Source organism: Lissotriton helveticus, chromosome 5_1 (genome assembly GCF_964261635.1).
Source record: "Lissotriton helveticus chromosome 5_1, aLisHel1.1, whole genome shotgun sequence".
Classification (NCBI taxonomy): domain Eukaryota; kingdom Metazoa; phylum Chordata; class Amphibia; order Caudata; family Salamandridae; genus Lissotriton; species Lissotriton helveticus.
Genome location: NC_136065.1, coordinates 2,088,516,496 through 2,088,538,697, shown reverse-complemented (window position 1 = coordinate 2,088,538,697; position 22,202 = coordinate 2,088,516,496). Strand labels below are relative to the sequence as shown.

General features: G+C 42.8%; 1 protein-coding gene across 2 annotated transcripts in view; it reads left to right on the top strand.

Annotated features, from left to right (window-relative positions):
* Positions 1-22,202, top strand: part of MAPKAP1 (MAPK associated protein 1) — a 733,860-nt gene that overhangs the window by 8,597 nt on the left and 703,061 nt on the right. The gene's annotated exons all lie outside the window — the stretch shown is intronic.

Below are 22,202 nucleotides of genomic sequence, written 5' to 3'. Positions count from 1 at the left end.
GCACTGTTTTAATATTCAGGCCTTAAAAAATCATAAAAATGTTAACATACCTGCAGGTCTAGTGACTTGCATAATCTACGCAACCTAACTCTCTTGACCCGTAAACTGATTTCAAATGGTGTGATCCCAGGCAAATATACTATTCCATCTTGTTACCTTGATTTTTATTGTCAAATGAGAGCACCTTCAAACATGTGAGTTCAGCAAGTCTGCTGTACAGAAACTATTTTGTTTGATTTAACAGACTAAACTTTTGCTCCATGTATAATAAAAATCTAGCCCCCATAATGAGTACGCAAGACCACTCACTTGCCTCTTGTTTCACCAATAACATTATCATCAGGGCGGGGGCAGGAATGTTTCTAAGTTTATGTTTGAAAACTCTCACACTTATTATATATGTCATTTATAGACAGCACATTTGCATTGGAATGCCCATAAACTTTCCTACTAACATGCAGTTTTAGAGGTAAAATTATATAGCATACAAACACTAATGGGAAATTGGGTTTCAGAAAATATTTATCCTATTTGTTTGCATCATAAATCTGATTTTTAAAAAGTAGTTTCCAACTACTGTAATATATAGTTTGAAATATTTGTTCAGTTCATTTGCAAGCTATTGACGGGTGTTAGAAAAAGCTGACATCCTATAGCCTTTCATTGCACACAGCATGATTGCAGACAGTTCACTTTACTTTTCTTTCTCTGACTGCAAAGTTGGAGGATTTTGTAAGAAGACTTCAGCTGACATTTGACCTCTGTATTTGAACACACAGCAAATTTAACAAGATTTAAAGGCATCTTTATTGCTCTTTCACTTTCTGAATTAAAAGAATACCTGTTCTTTGTCAAATAAAGTCTCTTGACAGACTAGGATAGTAGTCTCTAAAAATAGCAACCTGTTATCATCTGACTTACCATAGCGAGTGGGGCGAGTACATTTCTCGAGGCCTGATAATGCTTCAAAAATCTATAACTTCAGTTATATGTATGCTATTCCGTTCACTTTGGTGTCTAAATTAAGATAAAATACACTCTATTTTTAAATATTGCTTTCGAGTTTCTTTCGATTCATGTCAATTACTAATCGTTCATGTTGGTACTCTGAAATTGTTAACACAGGTCCCTCTAGTAAAGCCTTATTGCTCTTTGCCACTTTACCAGGACTAAGCTAAGGATGTATTAGAGTGACTCCAAGGACCATCTTTTGGGGTATTGTGGTAATATTACATGGTAAGGATAGTAAGGATACCCGGCCATACCACTCAATATTCCACTTTTCTACAATAGCACTTCAGACTGGAAGAAAATATGAAACCATATAGATTTTATTGTGTGTGTATGTGTATATATATATATATATATATATATATATATATATATATATATATATATGTATATATGTATATAATGTCAAAAAATCCTTTGCTCTTCCTCAGCGAGAGAGTACACGGCACCACAACCAGAGGTAACTTTAAAGGTGTTTATTGGCACACCATAGTGCAAAACAAAAGTAAACAGGATGGACTATGTGTTTCGGCTCCCCAACCTGCTACTGTACCATCAAGATATATCTATATATCAAAAGAATTGGTGGATATGCTTTCCGACTTGGACATCAAAATGTCAATTAATAGTAGAATCCGCACTGAATTACTGTTGTATCAATTTTTGTCGGGTTCTCCAATGGTGCCAAAATACCCACCCACCTTGGGTATTAATCTACTAGAACTACAGCGTTGTCTAGATACAACTTTCTACCATAGACACCAAAGCACACCAAAGAAGTGTTACTATAATCCTCAATAAATACTATGATAAAGCAAGCACAGTCAATCAATAAAGTTTCAGAGATAATGTCCCAATAAGCGATCCACAGCTGTTGAAATGTCCCGTCATTCACTTTATTCCAAACAGCATAACAAACGGCAGCCGACGCGCGTTTCGTCCTCCTGGACTTTCTCAAGGCTGCAAAATTACATATGTAAACAAACTTGTAATACATGATTTTGTAAAGATTAAAAACAGTGGAAAGAGGTTTCTCTCCTCTTCCACTATGCAATAAAGGTATATGTGCTTCCATTTATTTTGAAAGCGTACAGCCAAATTCTCATGTGTGTGCTTATAAATGTGAGTGAGGGCTATAAATAGCGGGTGAGTTAAGTTGTCGTCACGCTTGTGATGCTAAATTCAACAGAGAAGAGTGCGGCAACAACATAATTTAGTAGGCTGCAGTAAGGGTTCAGTACCTTAGGTGGCTAATAGAGGTCCCTTTAGAACTCCAAAGGGACTCCTGGCAACGGCCTGTGGTACTGCACCCTTTCCTTGTTTGTGGGTTCTCTTCTGTTTCTTATGGTACTGCTGGGATTTTTGGGGGAAATTATTATTATTTTGTATGTTGACAGCTGTTATAGGAGTGCATCTGTTTACTTTCGTTGTATAAGGTATTGTGGCTTTATTTAAAAAAAAAAAAATGTTTTTGTCCCTACTGCTTTTTTAAAATGACACCTCCGCAGTGCAGACTCAGCACATTGGTTTCTCTCCCCTTTAACTATGCAATAAAGGTATATGTGCTTCCGTTTTATATTGAAAGCGTACAACCAAATTTCCATGTGTGTGACTGCAAATGCGAGAGTGAGCTACAAATAGCGGGGGGCTTCAGTTATTGCCATGCCTGTGATAATGCAACAGAAAAGAGTGCGGCAACAACATTTTTTTTGTAGGCTGCATTACGGTATTGCAGCTCTTTTTATGGTTGATATTTTGTCCCTCTGGCTTTTTAAAATGGTGCCTCCACAGTGCAGCCTCAGCACATTGGTTTCTCTCCCCTTCCACTATGCAATAAAGGTGTATGTGTTTCCTTTTATATTATTTGCATATGTGTGCCTGTAAATGCAAGTGAGAGCTAGAAATAGCGATTGAGTTTAGTTGTCGCTATGCCTGTGATACTGCAATCAACAGAAAAAAAGAGCGAAAACTAAAAAAATGTTAGGCTGCATTAAGCTTATACTTATGTGGCTCATAGAGGTCCCTTTAGAATCTCAGAGGGGCACCTAGTAACAGCCTGTGGTATTGCACCCTTCGTGGTTTTTCTTTTATTTCTCATGCTATTGATGGGATATTTTTTTGAAATTATTTTTAGAGGTTTCTGTCATCAAGCTTCTGTGGTCTTTCAGAATCAGCCACCACATTATTTTTCCAATAGTAAAACCATTTCATTCTGCGACTGCTGCTGCAAAAAGGGCATACCTTGTGTAGGAAGCCGTCTTTTTGTATGGTCTACCAAAAAAAAGGTGTACTGTGCAAAGAGTCCAGGTCAGCTATTCCCTTACTAGCAGACAGGGGCTTGCTCTAGCAAGCTCAGGATGCTCTTTTAGGGGGTAGTGTTGTGGAGCAGCTTAGGCCTATCGGAGTGGAGTGTTATACATCTGCAAATACGGACAATAGTTAATAAATTATGCACATGACTCAATAAGGAGATAAGCACCAATTTATAAAAATAGCACTTATCTTTATATATGTTTATGCACCAGAATCCATGCAATCAGGTAAGTATGTTTTTCAACAGAAATACTTTTGCATTTAAAAAGTCGACACTTAATGCATTTTTCAGAAGCTGCAATGTTATCCAATGGGAGGAAAAACAAGTACAGCATTTAGGTACAGTACAGCGACTTACGAGTACAATCTCCTAGATTTAAGGTGCGCATGGGGCAATGTCCAAGGCAGCACCAACTGGTCACCTCTGGCGGCACGGGGGCGGCCGGGTGCAGAGGTGCTTTCCAGTGTCGGGTGCCCAATGTTATCCTATGGGGATCGGTCTGGTCAAAAAGAGGCTGCAGGCTTGGACTGGGAAACCATTCGGTCTGAACCAATGTGTGTGTGGGGGGTAATTGTGGGGATTTCTGGTCTCACGATCCTTGGGGACACCTTTGGTCCTCTTCTACAAGGGCCTGGGGCGACGGGGGCTGAGGCTACTTCAGGCAACAGATTTTCGTAACCAGGAGAACTCGCAGTAGAGGGGTCCTGCAAACAGAGGCTGCAGCGGCGTCCGAGTTCATGAAGGGCAAAACCAAAGTGGACTCTGTCTCTTGAGGGTTTGGGGACCACGCTGACACTGTTGGCCACTTCAGCTTGGGCTAGGAAGCGTGGTGCAGTGGTGCTTTGCAGGGTCTGACTTTTTTCACTTATGGATTCTCTCAGTCTTCCTTGGGCTGTCTGCAGGGGAACAGCGCCACTGCTTCACAGTAGTCCATGAGTCTTTATTTAAGACAGGCAGTGGGCATAACCCTGTCCCCGAGATTCTAAATTTGCCATTGCAAAGATGGCCACTTCTTGAAAGACGCATCCCTTTTACGTAGCCCTGTTCAGGGGTGGTGCTTGCCTGAGAGTGGACATGCCAGTCTTGCCTCACTCATTTTTCCACCTGTCCACGGCTCTGGACAAGGGCGTTGGTTTCCTCTCCTGTGAGAGAAACCAGATTTGCATTCCAAAAGAGGTGGACCTCTTAGAAGCTCCCCAGCTTTGGAATTCTAATCGGCAAGTTATCCAGTGGGGAGGGATGCAAGGCACCCCCTTCTTGAGCAGGCTTGGTTTATGGCCCCCGGAGAGCAGAGGCCCTTACTCTTGGGATCAGGCACGCATCTCTAATGGCAGGCTGACAAAAGCAGGTCTGTCTGCACCAGCGGCTGGTAGGTTTTGAGGGGGGCACCTCTACGGTACCCTCTTTGTGCATGTGTTACTAAATCCACCATCAGGGTGGGTTTATTAAGACGAGATGTTTGATACCAAACATCCCTCTTTGCCGTGAAGGCATCATGTAGCTTGGGAGCTCGTTTTCACCAGTGTCCAGCGCATGTTTCAAAGTGGCTTCCCTGTTCCGTTGTACTGGCAGTAATAGAACTGACCAGTACAGGGGCATATCTGCTCCTGCAGATATGTCGTCACATGTAAGGCCTGCCGTATGATTGACTTGCAAATATTACATGCAGTGTTAAGGGACATGGCACACAGGGATGTGTCATGTCGTGTTTTTACTTTTGTCTGTACCAAGACACGCAGGCAGCAGTGGCAGTTTGATCGAGCTTGGTGAGGTGTCCCCTTGGGTGGCACAATGCTTGCTGCAGCTCTTAGAGACCCGCTTTAGTGCCTCAGGCCCTAGGTACCATGGGAACCATTTACTAGGGACTTACAGAAGGTACCAAAGGTATTGCCAATTGTGTAAAACAATTGCACAGTTTTGGGAACGAGATCTGGCACTGGGGACCTGGTTAGCAGGAACCCAGTGCAATTCTAGTCGAAATCACATCAAATAAGTTGCAAAAAATGGGGGTGACCATGTAAAAAAGTGTACTTTTGTACACCTAGCAAAGATTCCTCTACTGTAACGTAGTAGCTACCACTACGTATATCCACTATCACCAGAAATCTCTAAGCCCCTCCATTTGCCCCACCCCTGCTACAGGGACGCAAGCGAAGGAGCGAAAGAGTGTTGCAAATATCGCGAGGCTGGGTGTTGCCATCCATGGTTGCCTTTGTTATGCAGGGCTGCCAGTTGAATACTTTAGTGGCTGGTGCTTCCCATCAATGTATTTATTGTGTTACCCCATGCAGCACAACTAGTACAAGTTCCTGCTTGTTGGGAGAGAGATTGAGAAGAGTCCGAGTGTTGGCGTAGGGATGATGGGGTGCACATTTTCAGCCATGTCTATAGCCTCATCAGTTTGAACCTCTGTTCTGTTCTAAGGGCCTTTGACTTTTGAGTGACTGCTTATTTTCTTCACACAATGAAACAGCTGGAAGTGTGACTTTCTTGTGAGAACAATCATATATTTTATGTAAAATAAATCTATTAAGAACGTTTCTAACAATTTACCCAAAGTTTATGGGAGTATAGTGTGTCTAGTCCTCCCCACTAGCCAGGCCATAGAATTTTTATTTTCAAGACGGGTACAAAGTTTGATATGGTGCCACCACCGCTGCAGTGCAGCCTCGGCACATTGCACACTCCCCTTTTTCTCCCCTTCTCTCGGCTGCACCAGATTCTTTCATAAACCCATCAAATGTTTCTGTGCACTGCAGCACTGTCTGAAACCAGCACCTAATGTTGTAAATATCATTGTTATTGACACATTGCATGAGCATAACTTGCAACACACATACAATTGTTTTTGAGTGCACCACAAGCTCATTAGGGAGGCAGTTACTGATTATCAGACCTTTTAATTTAATTATTTTAGGTTTTGTGATGCATTGGGTAGTCCGATATATGGTTAGTCTGGTAATGTGCTGCATGGTTAAACATTTATAAGGTCCCAAAGGAGAGACCTATTGGTTATGCCCATGCTTGTTAAAACGTGGATGGCACTGTCCAAACAAAACTGTGATCTTGTGGGATGAGTTGGGAGACCCTGCTAATTGAAGATATTTCCAACGGTGGAACCTGGAAAAATGCTTGCAGGATTGTATAGGCAGAAGGTATTGATTATCAATTTCTACTTACCCAAACTCGAATAAAAATGTGGCTTTGGCTAATAAATGGGGCTCAGGAGTTGCCCTCTCATTGTTTTCATGGATGCTTAGCTTTACATAAAATAGAATTCTGTCATCTTCAGGAGGGCTGAAATTATGGGCTCTGGGTAGAAAAGATGACCTGCACCACCGGATGTGGTCACCCCTGCTACGGATCAGCTACAGGGACTAGCTGCCCATTGGTTACTATCTCCCACACCCTTAACTCGCATAAATCTAGGATTTAAGGGACCACCCTGACACCAGAACCTCGGATCTGAACAACTTACTTCAAAGAAGGACCAAGAGGAGACCCATGTCGCCAACAAAAGGACTTTGCCCACTGCACAAAGCAAAATGACATACTTTGTCCCTGAGGCAACGGACTTGGAAGTGAGTGAACAACCCTCGTCCTTTGCTAAAACTTAACAATCCCGAAGAGAGGGACCCTTGTGGAAGCCAGAAGCACCCTAAGTGCCCCCTGGACTAGGGGCACTAGTACCCTGCAAACTGCAGGTAAAAATACGAACTAAATCTCGAGAATTGCTGGCCATCGGGCACTCCGTGGAATCGCCCAAATCCAGATGGTGCAGTGCATTGTGGGAGTTGTAGGATCGCCTGCCCCGTGTTTCAGTCAGCTACGTTACTCCTTCAGACCCAGTGAAGTTCCAGACGCTTTTCACTGTGCTTACGGCTGCCAAGGCTTGTTGGTCACCAATTCGGACCCCCCCCCCCCGAGCATCTACAGGGAACACTGTGCAACCATCATCCAATGTCAGCATCTGTGTAACTGTTGTGTATTTGCATTCTGTTTCCTGTAGCACTGTGTAAGCGATAAAACAGCACCACCCGCAGCTCTCCTTCAGCACCATATAAAGTTGGTCTGGCACTTTATAAACAATTACTTAAAGATACAAAACAAGTTTTTTTTAGCAATAAAATCAAACTAGCCAAAAATTCTCCAAAAGAGCTATTTAAAATAGTGAACTCTCTAGCTCATCAACGTGCCCCTCCCATTTTAGCCAGTCAAGCGGTTTGTAACAATATCGCTCAATTTTTCTGTGACAAAGTTAACAGTATTTTCCAAACTTTCTCAGACTCCGCCTCCAACATTAACACTAGGTTTATAGATGATCAGCAGATAAATAACCCTAGTATTCTGACATTTAATACCATTTGTCAGCATCAATGTATGTGACACCCACAAATTATTGGAGAAAGTTAAATCAGGCTCTCCTACCGACCCCTGTCCAAGCTCCGTTTTAAAATTGGCAGCTGAACCTGTCGCAAAGCAATCGACCTATATTTTTTAACAACATGTTCCTTGAAGGCTACTTCCCCATAGAATGGAAACATGCCTCCATTCTGCCTCTTCTTAAAAAAACCTAACCTAGATGTGAGTGATCCCAATAACTTTAGACCTATCTCTAGGCTACCCCTTCCTGCTAAACTTATAGAAAGCAATCTTAACACTCAATGTAACACATTTTTGCATGACTCACAAGCCGTTGATCCAACACAGTATGGGGTTAGAGAGGGCCATAGTAAAGAAACGGCGCACCTAATGTCCACAGAAGAAATTAGGACCATCTTGGATCAAGGGGGAAAGGCCGTACTGATCATGTTAGACCTGTCGGCGGCTTTTGATACGGTCCATCACGCTTTGTTGATGGACCAATTGGGCAAGTTAGGGATTAAAGACACTGCGTCTAGGTTGCAGGAATGTATAAAAGCTGTGGGAGTCTGGATGACTCAAAATTGTTTGAAGCTGAACTCCGGTAAAACAGAGGTAGTGCTCTTTGGTAACAATCCTACATTCTAGACTCCTAGTTGCTGGCCGGAGGAGATGGGAGCACTACCCACGCCAATCAAGAAGGTAAAAAATCAGGGTGTCTTGATTGATGACAATCGGAGTCTCAGGGACCAGGTCAACCACGTTGCCTCTTCTACCTCATTCATTCTTAAATCCTGCAAAGAAATAATGCCTCTTTTGCCGAAAGATGCACAGCAAACAGTAGTTTCGGCCCTTATAATGTCTAGATTAGACTATTGTAATAGTCTATATCTCACGATCCATAAAGGTTTGATGAACAAATTACAGATGCTGCAGAAAGCAGCAGTCAAACTACTAACAGCTACACCAAAATACAAGTCTATTTCTAATAAAATTAAACAACTTCATTGGCTTACAGTCTATAAACGTACTCCATTCAAACCTCTGTGCCTGGTTTTCAGAGCACTTCACGGAGCTGGACCAGAGTTTTTACAAAAACGCTTTCACTGGTACATCCCCAAGAGAGTACTGCGATCAGCTAAACTTATTAATGTCCCACGGATAAAAAAAGCCACCTGGGGCGGTAGGAGCTTTACGGTCAATGCGGCTAAATTATGTAATGCTCTACAACTAGCCCTTAGACACATACCTGACCTGCTGTCTTTTCGAAAGGCCTTAAAAACCATGGCTATTCTCTAACTGATGAGGTATTCGGGCTCCCATCTTTCCAGTCCACAGTAGGCCTTCTCATAGCACCAGGACACCTTCAGGTATCAGTTTGCGCTCTATAAGCATAACTAACATTAACATTAACACCAGGGACAACCAAAACAACTCTGCACCCGACTCCACGGGCTAAATAAAATTGATCTGACTGTTGTAGCCTGGTCCTGGTGCCCGCATGACCATAACCCAGTAAGGGTTCTATGTAACTCGACCTGCAAGTGACTGATTGTTCTTAGTGGTTTTTCCCGTTGACCACAATGTTATTTTGACTGTGAATTTTACTGCACTGATTTAATATTCAGGCCTTGAAAAATCATAAAAATGTTAACATACCTGCAGGTCTAGTGACTTGCATAATCTACGCAACCTAACTCTCTTGACCCGTAAACTGATTTCAAATGGTGTGATCCCAGGCAAATATACTATTCCATCTTGTTACCTTGATTTTTATTGTCAAATGAGAGCACCTTCAAACATGTGAGTTCAGCAAGTCTGCTGTACAGAAACTATTTTGTTTGATTTAACAGACTAAACTTTTGCTCCATGTATAATAAAAATCTAGCCCCCATAATGAGTACGCAAGACCACTCACTTGCCTCTTGTTTCACCAATAACATTATCATCAGGGCGGGGGCAGGAATGTTTCTAAGTTTATGTTTGAAAACTCTCACACTTATTATATATGTCATTTATAGACAGCACATTTGCATTGGAATGCCCATAAACTTTCCTACTAACATGCAGTTTTAGAGGTAAAATTATATAGCATACAAACACTAATGGGAAATTGGGTTTCAGAAAATATTTATCCTATTTGTTTGCATCATAAATCTGATTTTTAAAAAGTAGTTTCCAACTACTGTAATATATAGTTTGAAATATTTGTTCAGTTCATTTGCAAGCTATTGACGGGTGTTAGAAAAAGCTGACATCCTATAGCCTTTCATTGCACACAGCATGATTGCAGACAGTTCACTTTACTTTTCTTTCTCTGACTGCAAAGTTGGAGGATTTTGTAAGAAGACTTCAGCTGACATTTGACCTCTGTATTTGAACACACAGCAAATTTAACAAGATTTAAAGGCATCTTTATTGCTCTTTCACTTTCTGAATTAAAAGAATACCTGTTCTTTGTCAAATAAAGTCTCTTGACAGACTAGGATAGTAGTCTCTAAAAATAGCAACCTGTTATCATCTGACTTACCATAGCGAGTGGGGCGAGTACATTTCTCGAGGCCTGATAATGCTTCAAAAATCTATAACTTCAGTTATATGTATGCTATTCCGTTCACTTTGGTGTCTAAATTAAGATAAAATACACTCTATTTTTAAATATTGCTTTCGAGTTTCTTTCGATTCATGTCAATTACTAATCGTTCATGTTGGTACTCTGAAATTGTTAACACAGGTCCCTCTAGTAAAGCCTTATTGCTCTTTGCCACTTTACCAGGACTAAGCTAAGGATGTATTAGAGTGACTCCAAGGACCATCTTTTGGGGTATTGTGGTAATATTACATGGTAAGGATAGTAAGGATACCCGGCCATACCACTCAATATTCCACTTTTCTACAATAGCACTTCAGACTGGAAGAAAATATGAAACCATATAGATTTTATTGTGTGTGTATGTGTATATATATATATATATATATATATATATATATATGTATATAATGTCAAAAAATCCTTTGCTCTTCCTCAGCGAGAGAGTACACGGCACCACAACCAGAGGTAACTTTAAAGGTGTTTATTGGCACACCATAGTGCAAAACAAAAGTAAACAGGATGGACTATGTGTTTCGGCTCCCCAACCTGCTACTGTACCATCAAGATATATCTATATATCAAAAGAATTGGTGGATATGCTTTCCGACTTGGACATCAAAATGTCAATTAATAGTAGAATCCGCACTGAATTACTGTTGTATCAATTTTTGTCGGGTTCTCCAATGGTGCCAAAATACCCACCCACCTTGGGTATTAATCTACTAGAACTACAGCGTTGTCTAGATACAACTTTCTACCATAGACACCAAAGCACACCAAAGAAGTGTTACTATAATCCTCAATAAATACTATGATAAAGCAAGCACAGTCAATCAATAAAGTTTCAGAGATAATGTCCCAATAAGCGATCCACAGCTGTTGAAATGTCCCGTCATTCACTTTATTCCAAACAGCATAACAAACGGCAGCCGACGCGCGTTTCGTCCTCCTGGACTTTCTCAAGGCTGCAAAATTACATATGTAAACAAACTTGTAATACATGATTTTGTAAAGATTAAAAACAGTGGAAATATTAAGATCTAGTGCCTCGCTAAATGTACAAAGTTGAGTGCACACACAAGACCCAGAGTCAGGAAACTTGACAACTTTATTTTTTACATTAAAGAGATGATGTTGACTGTGCAAAAAAGAAACAAGAAAAGAACTACTACCAAAAGTGTTAACAGTGGTGCCCTCTCCATTTAGAATCCATAGCCAATATCTGAATGGATAGATGATATCACCCAAAGATAAAGGGGATCGATTACAAATATTTTGTGCAGTTATAAAAAGAGTTGTAGTGCAAATAAAGATCCCAGAATTAGGTTACGTTCAAACCACTCCATTCATAACAGTGATAAAAAGGGTGTGAAATGCACTACCACGTATCTCACCTTATCTGAACAGTATATGCGCAGTATAATAGTCACAACCAGTCATTTGACAAAGATAAAGGTTCCCACTAGATTTAATATAAGTCCAACTGCCTCAGTTTTCTACTGTTCAGAAAGGAGAGAAGAAAAAAGGTACAAAATATAAAATTTTGTATATCTAATATTGTCCAATCGGGCATCAAATTCGGTGATGCTCATAGAATTGCATCTCACTAATATATCAGAGTAGAGCAGGCCGCAATGGTAATCTGATATCTGTGTTGAACTTCCAAACAATCGTCTCCAGTAGAATATTGACAGATTATGATATGGAAGCTTGGACCATGATACGTCTGCTGTATAAGTACAAATGAAAGCAAGAAAGACCAGAAAAAATAAATACCAGAGGGCATAAGCACACAAGCCAATATGTTGCAATTGCAGTAACCAGTCTTATTATGTCACAAGTTAAAGGCAACACGCGTGTTCAGAGAGGGGCAAGCTCCCTTCAGAACACCAAATCTTACTGCTGCATTGTTGTTCGGAGTCCGTATCTCGATTCGAAAACCGTTCCCACGTATACGACCGCTGCCATTACGTTAAACACACGTATCTGTATTTGATAGAGGTTAAAGATGGACTTAGTAATGCGGAACCATTCTATTGCGAGTCTAAAAGCTGCAGCCATATTACTATAATCTATATGTCCATTATAGCCATAGATTTCCCTGATTCTAATCATTTCAAAAATAAATGTTTTTCATATATTAGTCTCAAGTGACATGACATAAGCCCACATGTGCATCTCTTGAGTCAGATTACTATGTGTAAGAGTTATCAAAAAATGGGGTATCACAAAAATGAGAAGTAAGTGTACTGGTGATACTATTCACGTGGGAAAAAATATATATATTTGAAGAGGTAAAGTACTCATTATTGGTCCGAACAGGGCCCTGACATGTTAAGTGACATACATAAACAAAAGATAAACTTAGTAATAAGATGTCACAAATGTCAAAATAATAAGTCCTACAAAACGTAATCGGTATGAGCAGATTATAGTAGGATCATCATCAGGATGAGTATAAGTGTGCCCCAGAGAAGCAAATGTAGTACATAAGTGACATACATAAACTACATGACTCAATTCACACCTCTCTACGTTGACATTACTACTTATTGAAATATTGAAGGTGTCATGTACTGAGACAATACTCTACCCCAAGATCAGATGTATATTTGATCAGAATATGTTCTACCAGAGTTTGCTTATGATGTACTGTACTTTCAAAATACAAATGCCAATAAAAATTATTTTAGAAAAAGTGACATACATAAACAAAAGATAAACATAGTAATAAGATGTCACAAATTCAAAATACTAAGTCACACAAAAACGTAATCGGTATAAGCAGATTATAGAGTAAATACATACAATCTTATGTACATGAGAAACTTTCCACTCTTGTAAATCATTCTGTCAGTATACCTCAAAATTGCAAATTGTGGTGAACTCAAATGATACAAGATAAAAGATGAGCTTCAAGGGATGTGGACATGTAAAAGCTGAAAATCACTGCTGGGGAACCAGGCATGCTTAAAGAGTCTAGAAATACATTGTGTGCCTAGAATTGTTGCTGACAGGCACCACTTGGGGAATGCGGATGCTCATGGGGCAGAATTGATCATAGATATAGGACTATGTGTGATCTGCCATATTGGAGGAGGCGGCTTCTACTCCCACTGAGTAAGGCGATGCTCATCAAAGGAGGACTGCAGAGTGGCCGCCCAATTTTTAGATGAACATTTCAAAGTCGTTATGCTGATCACTTCTACTTTTCCCTACTCCCGCCCTGCGCCAGGAAACCCCTCTGCGTAGCTGTGCGCATTTATAAGTTTCATTAATAAAATAAAGGGGAGCGCTGTCACACATTCCAGAGAGGCTCAAAGTAGACTCCATTATGATGTAACCATATAAAAGAACCACAAAAGTAACCATGAGGGTAATTAGGTGAGCGTGAAAAAAAGGGGGCAAAGGGCGAAAACTTTTTTTTCATTTTTTGTAACCAACTTTATTAAAGTTTTGTGGCAAGACATTTCATCACACAGTGCAAAATATGTTTGACGTACATGCGTGACACTGTGGTAGCCTGGGTATTTGAATTGTACAGTTTTACCATTTCAAATACAGTATTACCATTTCGAATCGAGAGATCCTAATAGTCGCACCATTTCCCCCCATATCCGTTCATGCTTCTGAGGGCAACCACGAGCCTCAAAGACTGCCTTCTCCAATCCACCCCTGCTAGCCAGCACCCAACTGTCGGCGGCTTCTGTCGCTTCCATGCACGGACCACATAAAATAACATAACGTGTATTTGTAAAGCGCTTTTTCACATCCCACTTGACAACCAAGCAAGCCATCCCCAAGAAACCACGTTCACCTCTGGGGGCCCCCTACTTCCTCCAGCAGCCCAAGCAAGGCCATATTAGTCAACTCCAGGGAGTGGCCTAGAACAGCTGGGAGTATGTGACCCACCTCTTCCTGCAGCACCGGACATTACCAGGCAACATGGTAGAAGTCCGCCATTGGAAGGGCACATTGCGCAAATGCAGCTTGCATATCAGTGGGCACGCCTTGTAAGCACCTCTGTGTGAGGTACGTTGCATGAAAGTAGTTGAACTGTATCATACGCAGTCGTGTCGTGATTGCCAGTTCCCTAGGTGCCATGCAAGAATCCCTCCAGTCTTCTTCATCTAGGTCTCCCACGCAGGACTCCCATCACTGTTGTCTTGTCATGGCCATCTGGAGCATGAATTACCAGGGATCAATAAATCGTGGATGTTGCCCACTTACCTAACTTCCCTTGGAAAATCTTCGTCTCCAGCGGACTGTATTCAGGCAGTGAGCCTTCTGGGAGGTCGTGGGCCAACAGGGAGTGGCATAGTTGGAGATACCGGAAAAACTGTGAATTACACAAACAGTGCCTGATTTTCAAATCCTGAAAAAACACAATGCTCCCCCGTAATAAACACCCCCAGGGTATGAGATCCCGAGGCGGTTCCAGGTTTAAAGCCCTTAGGGACGACAGGTGACTGAGCCATGTTACCCGGTATTGGTGGGTCATCCCAGTGGGGAGGCAGTTCCAAACAGTGGGGCGAAGGGCCACTCTCCAACAGGTGAGAGACACCCGCGTACAGGATGTCTGAGTATTCGGTAGACGCACCACATAGGAGATCAAACATGCTGTCCATTCCCAGCGAGTGTATATCCAACTGATATGCCAGATCATCCCATTCCTCTGTGAACCAGTTGTTAACCAGAGCCAGGTGTAGCGCAAGTTAGTATAGGTAAATATCCGATCAGCCCAGGCCTCCTTCAAAAGGAGACTTACGCAGTGATTGAAATGCCACTCTGTGGCCCCTAGCCTACACAAATCTGGTGATCTTCGCGGTCAAGGAATGAAACCACTTGTGGTGGATGAAATATGGATAGTTGCTCAGCATGTACAAGTAGCGCGGCAGACACACCGGGAAAACCATTTTTAACAACAGATGCACGTTACAGCCATCCAAATTGCTTATTGGAGAATTTGGCAGTACCTTATGATCGGTAGCAGACAATTCCAGCTAGGCTGAAAAGTTCCAGCACTCCATCCATCATCTTGTTGTGTTTGCTATGTTCGCCATAAGTGGCCAAGGGTATGACCAGACGTGGGTCCCTTGCTTACTGTTCCACTGGATTCAAGCTATTCTGGCTGATGAGGGGTAATACCCGACACTGGTCCCAGAATGCTTGTTTCCCGTATACGGAGGACCTGGCCTGGTAGTTCGGGCTAGACATTTCACATGAGGACCAGGGTGAAGACTGATTTGCATATGGCTGGGTCCAAACTGGGGTGGCATGGTGAGCAAAAGAACAATGGATTAAACCCAGATCTGTGAATGGGGGCGAGTGGTTGAAAACAGCACTCCGTCCATCATCTTGTTGTGTTTGCTTCTTTTAAGGGAAGCACACAAATGTTGTGTTACCAGAGGGTAGCATCCATAAGGAAATCCTTGGTTCAGTATCACTCACCTGATTCATAGTGATGTGGCCACCCTGCTGCGTCTGCCCAAAGATGAGTTTGGCAGATTTGTCAATTTTGTACTTTTGTGGTAGCCCACCTTTTTTTATTCTTAACCATTCCTACACCACTTGCGTTTGGTCTTGTACACATAGCTACTCAAGTAGAGCACCAACAGGCACCCTTGTCTGGTGCGATGTATGACCCTCAATATCAACATGGCATAGCACTTTGACAGTGAGGTATCCAGTACGTTTCACCCACGTTCAGACCGCAGTTGGACAGGAGCAAAAAAGCAGGTCACCCACTTACAGAGGTGTGAGTTCCTTACATTCTTTGAATTAGGAGCAGGAGAGCTGCGTGGTAAATTGCAAAAGACCATGGGCTTGATTTAGATGTTGGCATACGTTTACAACCATCATAACTGTGAAAGATAGCTCATCCGCGGGAATATAAATCCCATTATAACCTATGGGATTTATATTTTGGCGGACGGGATATGCGTCACCGTTGTGGCGCAGTCACCCTTTTCCGAGATCCAAATCAGGCCAAAAGTCTTTGCATTCCCATATAGCTGCAGAGATACAGCAGGCCAGGATGTTAAGTCTTTGGCAGCCAAGAGAGAGGCCGGAATCATCATGCACCACATAGACTACCGCCCTTATTCCAAGTACAGTGGGCTGGGCATGTTCTAACCTGGAGGTGCTGTGGCATCCAAATTGCAGACAAGCGCACTTGTCTACTCCATGTTCACAAGATCACCTATAATATCTCCAGGCATGTCTGAGCTACTCACCATATGGTGTACCAGCACAGCGCCTTCTAGATTTAGAAACCAGCAGCGAGGGTAGCAACAGATGGGTCCTGAAGAATTCAGTAGGCTCACTCTATCCAATTCTCCCTTGCTTCAGAGGCAACTTGCCCCAAGGCTGGTCCGGGCAACCAGGAGCACGTCTTCCTCAAGGTGGCTGTGCTGGGGCAGGCACTTGTGATGGCACCTTCTGGTGTCCCAGCTCCCGCTTAGCTCTATGCCTGGAATGGCCCCACAGAAGAGGAGACTAATGATGCCTGAATCTAGCCATAGTCTTGTTCTGCTGAAGGCCTTTGGCAGGAAAATGGTGGAGGAAGCCTAGCTTCATTCCTCATCGTGAATGTCACAGAGAAGCGCCACAGTCCCTGGCTGAATGAAGATAGATGAGTGGCCTGACTCTCACAATCCAGCACGGACGTCTTTGCAGCGGTCAGTGGAGAGCTCAGCCTTCACATTCCAAACTACCTCCTTCGTTTTGTGTAGGTATTTTTAACATTTGATATGTACAAGTTTCTGTAGGATCTTGGCAGAACAAAGGGGTGTAGGAAAGTGCCCCATTTTGCATTGCTATACCACACTTTTTTCCTGACATCTGATGTAACTTTACTTGATGGGCCCTGGGTACCTGCCAGTCAGGTTCACAGGGCCTGTGTTCTTTCCCAAAGCTGTACCTTTCTACCCCAATTGGCACATCTTTTGCCACATGTAAGCCCCTTGTAAAAGGTACCAAGGGCACTGTGACTAGGAAAGGCCTCTAAGGGCTGCAGCACCTATTGTGCCACCCTTGAGGGCCCTGTACTTTAACACCCACACACTGCCATTGCAACCTGCTTGTTTTGGTGCGGAGAAAAGTGAAGAGTCGACATGGCACATATCCCTGTGTTCAATGCCTGCAACCCAGTGTCTCGGGCCTAGGTAAGTCACCCCTCTTAACAGAGTGCAATAGCCCCCAGATGAGGGTACAGTAACATGAGCCCTGTACCCCTACAGTGTCTAAGTCCATTCTTAGACATTGTAAGTGTAGTAAAGCCATAAAGAGTATATGGTGTGGGAGTTGGTCATTATGAACTCCTCAGCTCCATAATGGCTTTACTAAAAGCTGGGAAGTTTGGTGGCAAACTTCTCAGCACATTAAACCCACTCTGATACCAGTGTGGGATTTAATGTAAAATGCACACAGAGGGCATCTTAGAGATGCCCCACTAAACAAGCATTTACAATGCAACGGTTTCGCCTTTGTAAAAGTTAGAGCTATTGGCATTGTAAATGACAATTTTTTCATTTATTTGTTGGTTTCCTGGTAACCTGCCAGCACAACCTGTAATTGTGAAAATTCAAAGCTAGCTCCATGAGGTGACTGCAGCGCTATACTATGTACAGCTCATGTATTCATTCATCTCCCGATGCTAGAGACGGCCTTTCCAAGCTACTTTAGTGAATCCTCTACTGAATGTATTTGTTTTTCGATCACCCCCTTGGCCCCCGATAGGCATGTCATTAGTGATTGTTGTGGCCCCTCCTCTGACTTTAACACATTCCCGGCCTTCCTCTTTCCCATCCCTCTCACTCAAATTCGAAAATACACACGTCACAGTAATTCAGGAACAATACAGTCTTGAAACGATAATGGGTCTGCTAGGGTCTGAATGCTATATGAACCCAGAACTAACAAAGTTGAGTGATAAGGCGACGGTCCCCTCAAGACAGAGCTACTCAAGAATACACTGGGAACAGGCTTGTGTCCAATCAAATACATATGAAAGCTACGAGTTTTGTAGCTTAGTTTTACAAGTCGGTCCCTTGATATCCCGGTCTGCAATCTTTCTTATCTTTTCCGTGCAAATCCGGAACTGTTGGACCAATACAGTCCTCAAATCCTGGCAGCCACATTCCCTTGGCCCAATTGAGCTTGTACCCAAATTAAACAGCAAAATCTCTGCAGTGAGTATGTCCCAGACTACCAGCAACCAAAAAGGCAAACTCACCAGGTCCTGGAGTCGCCCGGCCTCATCTGGTCTATCACGGGCTAAAACAGGACCGGCTTGGCCCGGACCGAGCCCAGGCGACTCACGCTGCGGGAGTCATTAGCGGGTTAAATAGCGCTCCTGCTCTCGATTTACAAGTGCCGCTGTGAGCTCCTCCACTCACCAACAGGACCCAAGGGAGCAGCCAGTGCTCTGTGGAATACTCCAAGGACACGGATTGGGATTGAGAAAAGGTGCTTAAGCAGGCACATGCATCAATATTTTCCACACAATTACGTAATTTTTCACATTTCTGTAGGTGTGTGAAGAGTAAGTGATTGGCAAGAAGCACTCAATTGTGGTCAACTGTTGAAGGACGGACCGGAATCAAGGATTTCACATTCCAAAGTCAACAACTGACCGACTACACCGCGAACGGTTCCTCCCTTTTCTTCTCGAAGTGAGCATTTGCGCGAGCGCGAATGTATGTATGCATTTATGAGTGCGTGACAGAATAACTAATGCAAGGGCTTTTTTTGCATGTCCTCCAGCTCACCTTCAAAAAAGGTATCAATTATACAGGAAACTAAGTACGCCTTGATATTGATATTGTACAATTCTTTCCCACCCTGTTTCCACTCTTGCCTCAGCAACCAAACAACTCCGTCGTCCCCTCTCCCCTTCCTGCACCAGTCACCTCTCCCCCTTCTGCACTTGGCCAGCCATAGGCTGTATAAATTGAGGTGGCATGTGCAGCTGGATAAATAAAGGCTGCAAATTGTGTTTCCTAATTGTTTTGTACGAGTCTTCAAAAACGCAGTTGGCCTTGCAATTTCTTTTGGAAAGCGGAAACACAGTTTTTACACATAAATTAAAAAATTTTACCCTCAACCTTTTCAGCTAGCCGACGCAGTAACGAGAGCATGTGTTTCTTGGAGCGACCAGGCATGCATTCCAGAACGAAATGGCTTCCTGTAATGCACGGTCATATTCAAAGCCTGCTTGGGGCTGGGTAAAATGTGTATGCAGCATTTACCTTTAAGCGGAGCCAAATCAAATGTTTTTCGAGACCCAGCAGGGACAAAGAAAGAACACGCATTTCACAAGTGGGGCTGGAGAACTATGTGATTTTTTTCTCGGGTGACCGCATAATGGGTTACTAAATGACTCAATGTTATGGGAAAATATTTCCAATCCCGGGTAATCAAATAACACTTTGGCCCTTTCTAGATGAGGGATGCCGTCTAGATAATCTTGTTTCATTGTTAGTGCTCTGAAAAGGCACAGGTGACGGCAGAACTCCTATTAAATACATACATTAGACTAAAGCTGGGACAAACATTCCTCCGGGGAGAGCGTTGGCAAACCCAAGAATAAAACGTTGCATTCCAGGTTAATAGAGACATCTGCTACTTTAGACGTGAGGGGACATATTTAAATCGACTTCTTCCGTAGTCATGCGCATGAGAGGTATTTTTTATTGGGAACACAATATTTCGAAAACTTTTTGATCAAAGAAAAATGGAAAATAAAAGCTTCACTTTTGGAACGTGAGGTTTTCTGTTGTGCAGAATACCTGTATCTATTCTGGGTGGTGGGAAAACGTGTCGATCAGAATCTAGAGGCGGTTGGGCACTGAATACTGAACTTTCCATGTTTAATTTCTTCTTTCCTTGTAAAAAGGGCTCTGCGTGAGCTGGCAGTGGCACTACAGCCGTATAAGCAGTGCCAGTGATCGTTCGCCCGGGTAGACAGAGGCCAGCCCCGTTGGAGGCGGGCGGGGCAGTCGGCCCCGCTCCTGGTCTGGCACGCCTCCTGGACCAAGGTTGTGTAACAAGCTCCTGTAGCGTCTTGCGCACACGGCTAGCTGTTCAACGACCCAAACAATATATAAATAGCTCGTTTGCAAAATTAACAACTGGCACAAGGGTGGGCTTGGTGAGTCGCAACACTTTAGGGAAGGGCAGGGGCTTGGTGAAAGACATATTCAAGTTTTTAATTTAAGCGCGTGCGGCGAATATTTCACACTTATTATAAACGATATCAATGCACTTCCATGGGTTGTGGCAAGTGCTCTGGATCTACTATACCAACTGCAAACTACCTCGAGCACAGGGCATGCACTGTGCAACTTGTTGGCATCCTTGTAAATTTCCATTATCAGATGAACTCCAAGCATGCCCAGACCCAAATACCCGGGACCACTTCATTATCAATGAAAGTCACGAAGCGCCGTCCATGAAAGAAGCTGTTAACTGCGTCCAATCCACTCACTCGTAGGGGCACTGCGACATTGGATATCACAGTAGAACTTTCCTTCCCCGCAACACGGACCATGTACGTTTCTAAAACACCCCGAGGCTCGCTTAAATAAATCTCTATCGTTTAATACTAGAATTAAAAAAAAACACTCACCTGGACTTCTTCCGGCGGCCGTGGTCGGCATGGAATGACGAAAACAAACGGGGAAAAAACCCCGAAACTCCGCCCACCGCCGCGATGACGACATCGCAGAGGCGGAGAGCGAAAAAATCGCGGGAACGCCCCCGAATCTGGTCCGGCCTTGACGGACAGATCAGGCTTCCAATGGCTAGCCTCCATTTATGGAGCTAGCCAATGGGAGCCGGGGGACGTTCCTATAGCCCATATAGTAAACATTAGATTTCGCCTGCGCGAACTGCTTGCGCAGTAACGCCAGGCGAAACCTAAAAATGACCAGCCTTGGTGTGGTTCCTGAATGGCTGCGTGCCATTTGCCACTACCAGACAGGTTTCTGGATAGCTTTATAGAGGGCCTTCGCTCTCTAGGTCCAGAAACAAAGCCCATGCTGTGCAGAGGTGTCATACCTCCTTCCCCAGGATGGTTTGAGTCCGCGAAGTGAAGCTTCAAAGTCCTGTCACCTTTGTAAGCTCTGGTCAAGGTAAGAGAGAAGACCCCACACGTTCCAGGGGACAGGGTACTAAGTGACCAAGCAAATCTATCAAAATATCCCTGGAGTAATAATTAAAACAATGGTATGTGAAAGAAGAGTTATTTCTGTGTACTAAGTACCCTCTCACCCATACATATGTTGTAAAGGGACAGGCCAAGGACTGAAGTGTAACGTTCACAATCTTTTTATTATTAAAATAGGTACAGATTCTATTCAAAAATGTAAAATTTCAGAAGAGACAATTATTTTGAAAACATCCAATATAAAAACATCTCATACATTTGAAAATTAAGAATACAAGAAAGACATTCTTTTCAATTAAAAAATAGTACATAAAAAACTTAATTCAATCTATATATATCTGACAATACAATGATTACCGATGACACTAAACATACAGAACAGAACAGAAAAATACACCCCTAGTCATATGATGGTTCGAATGATGTTTCTACTAATTAATGGGATCCAATAGCCTTACACACTGCATACATTTCTACCACAGTACTTAATTTACAGGTATTTGGTATCTTCTAGGCTTTGCTTGGATACTCTATTTCCATGTGCGTCGACGCATTTCGGTGTTGGTACCACAGATACGGTCACACCTTCATCAGGACAATTAATAGCGGGATCCTCACTTTCATGTGAATGGTATCCTTTTAATTTAACAGGTATTTGGTATCTTCTATGCTTTGCTTGGATTCTCTATTTCCATGTGCGTCGACGCGTTTCGGTGTTGGCACCACAGATACAGTCACACCTTCATCAGGAC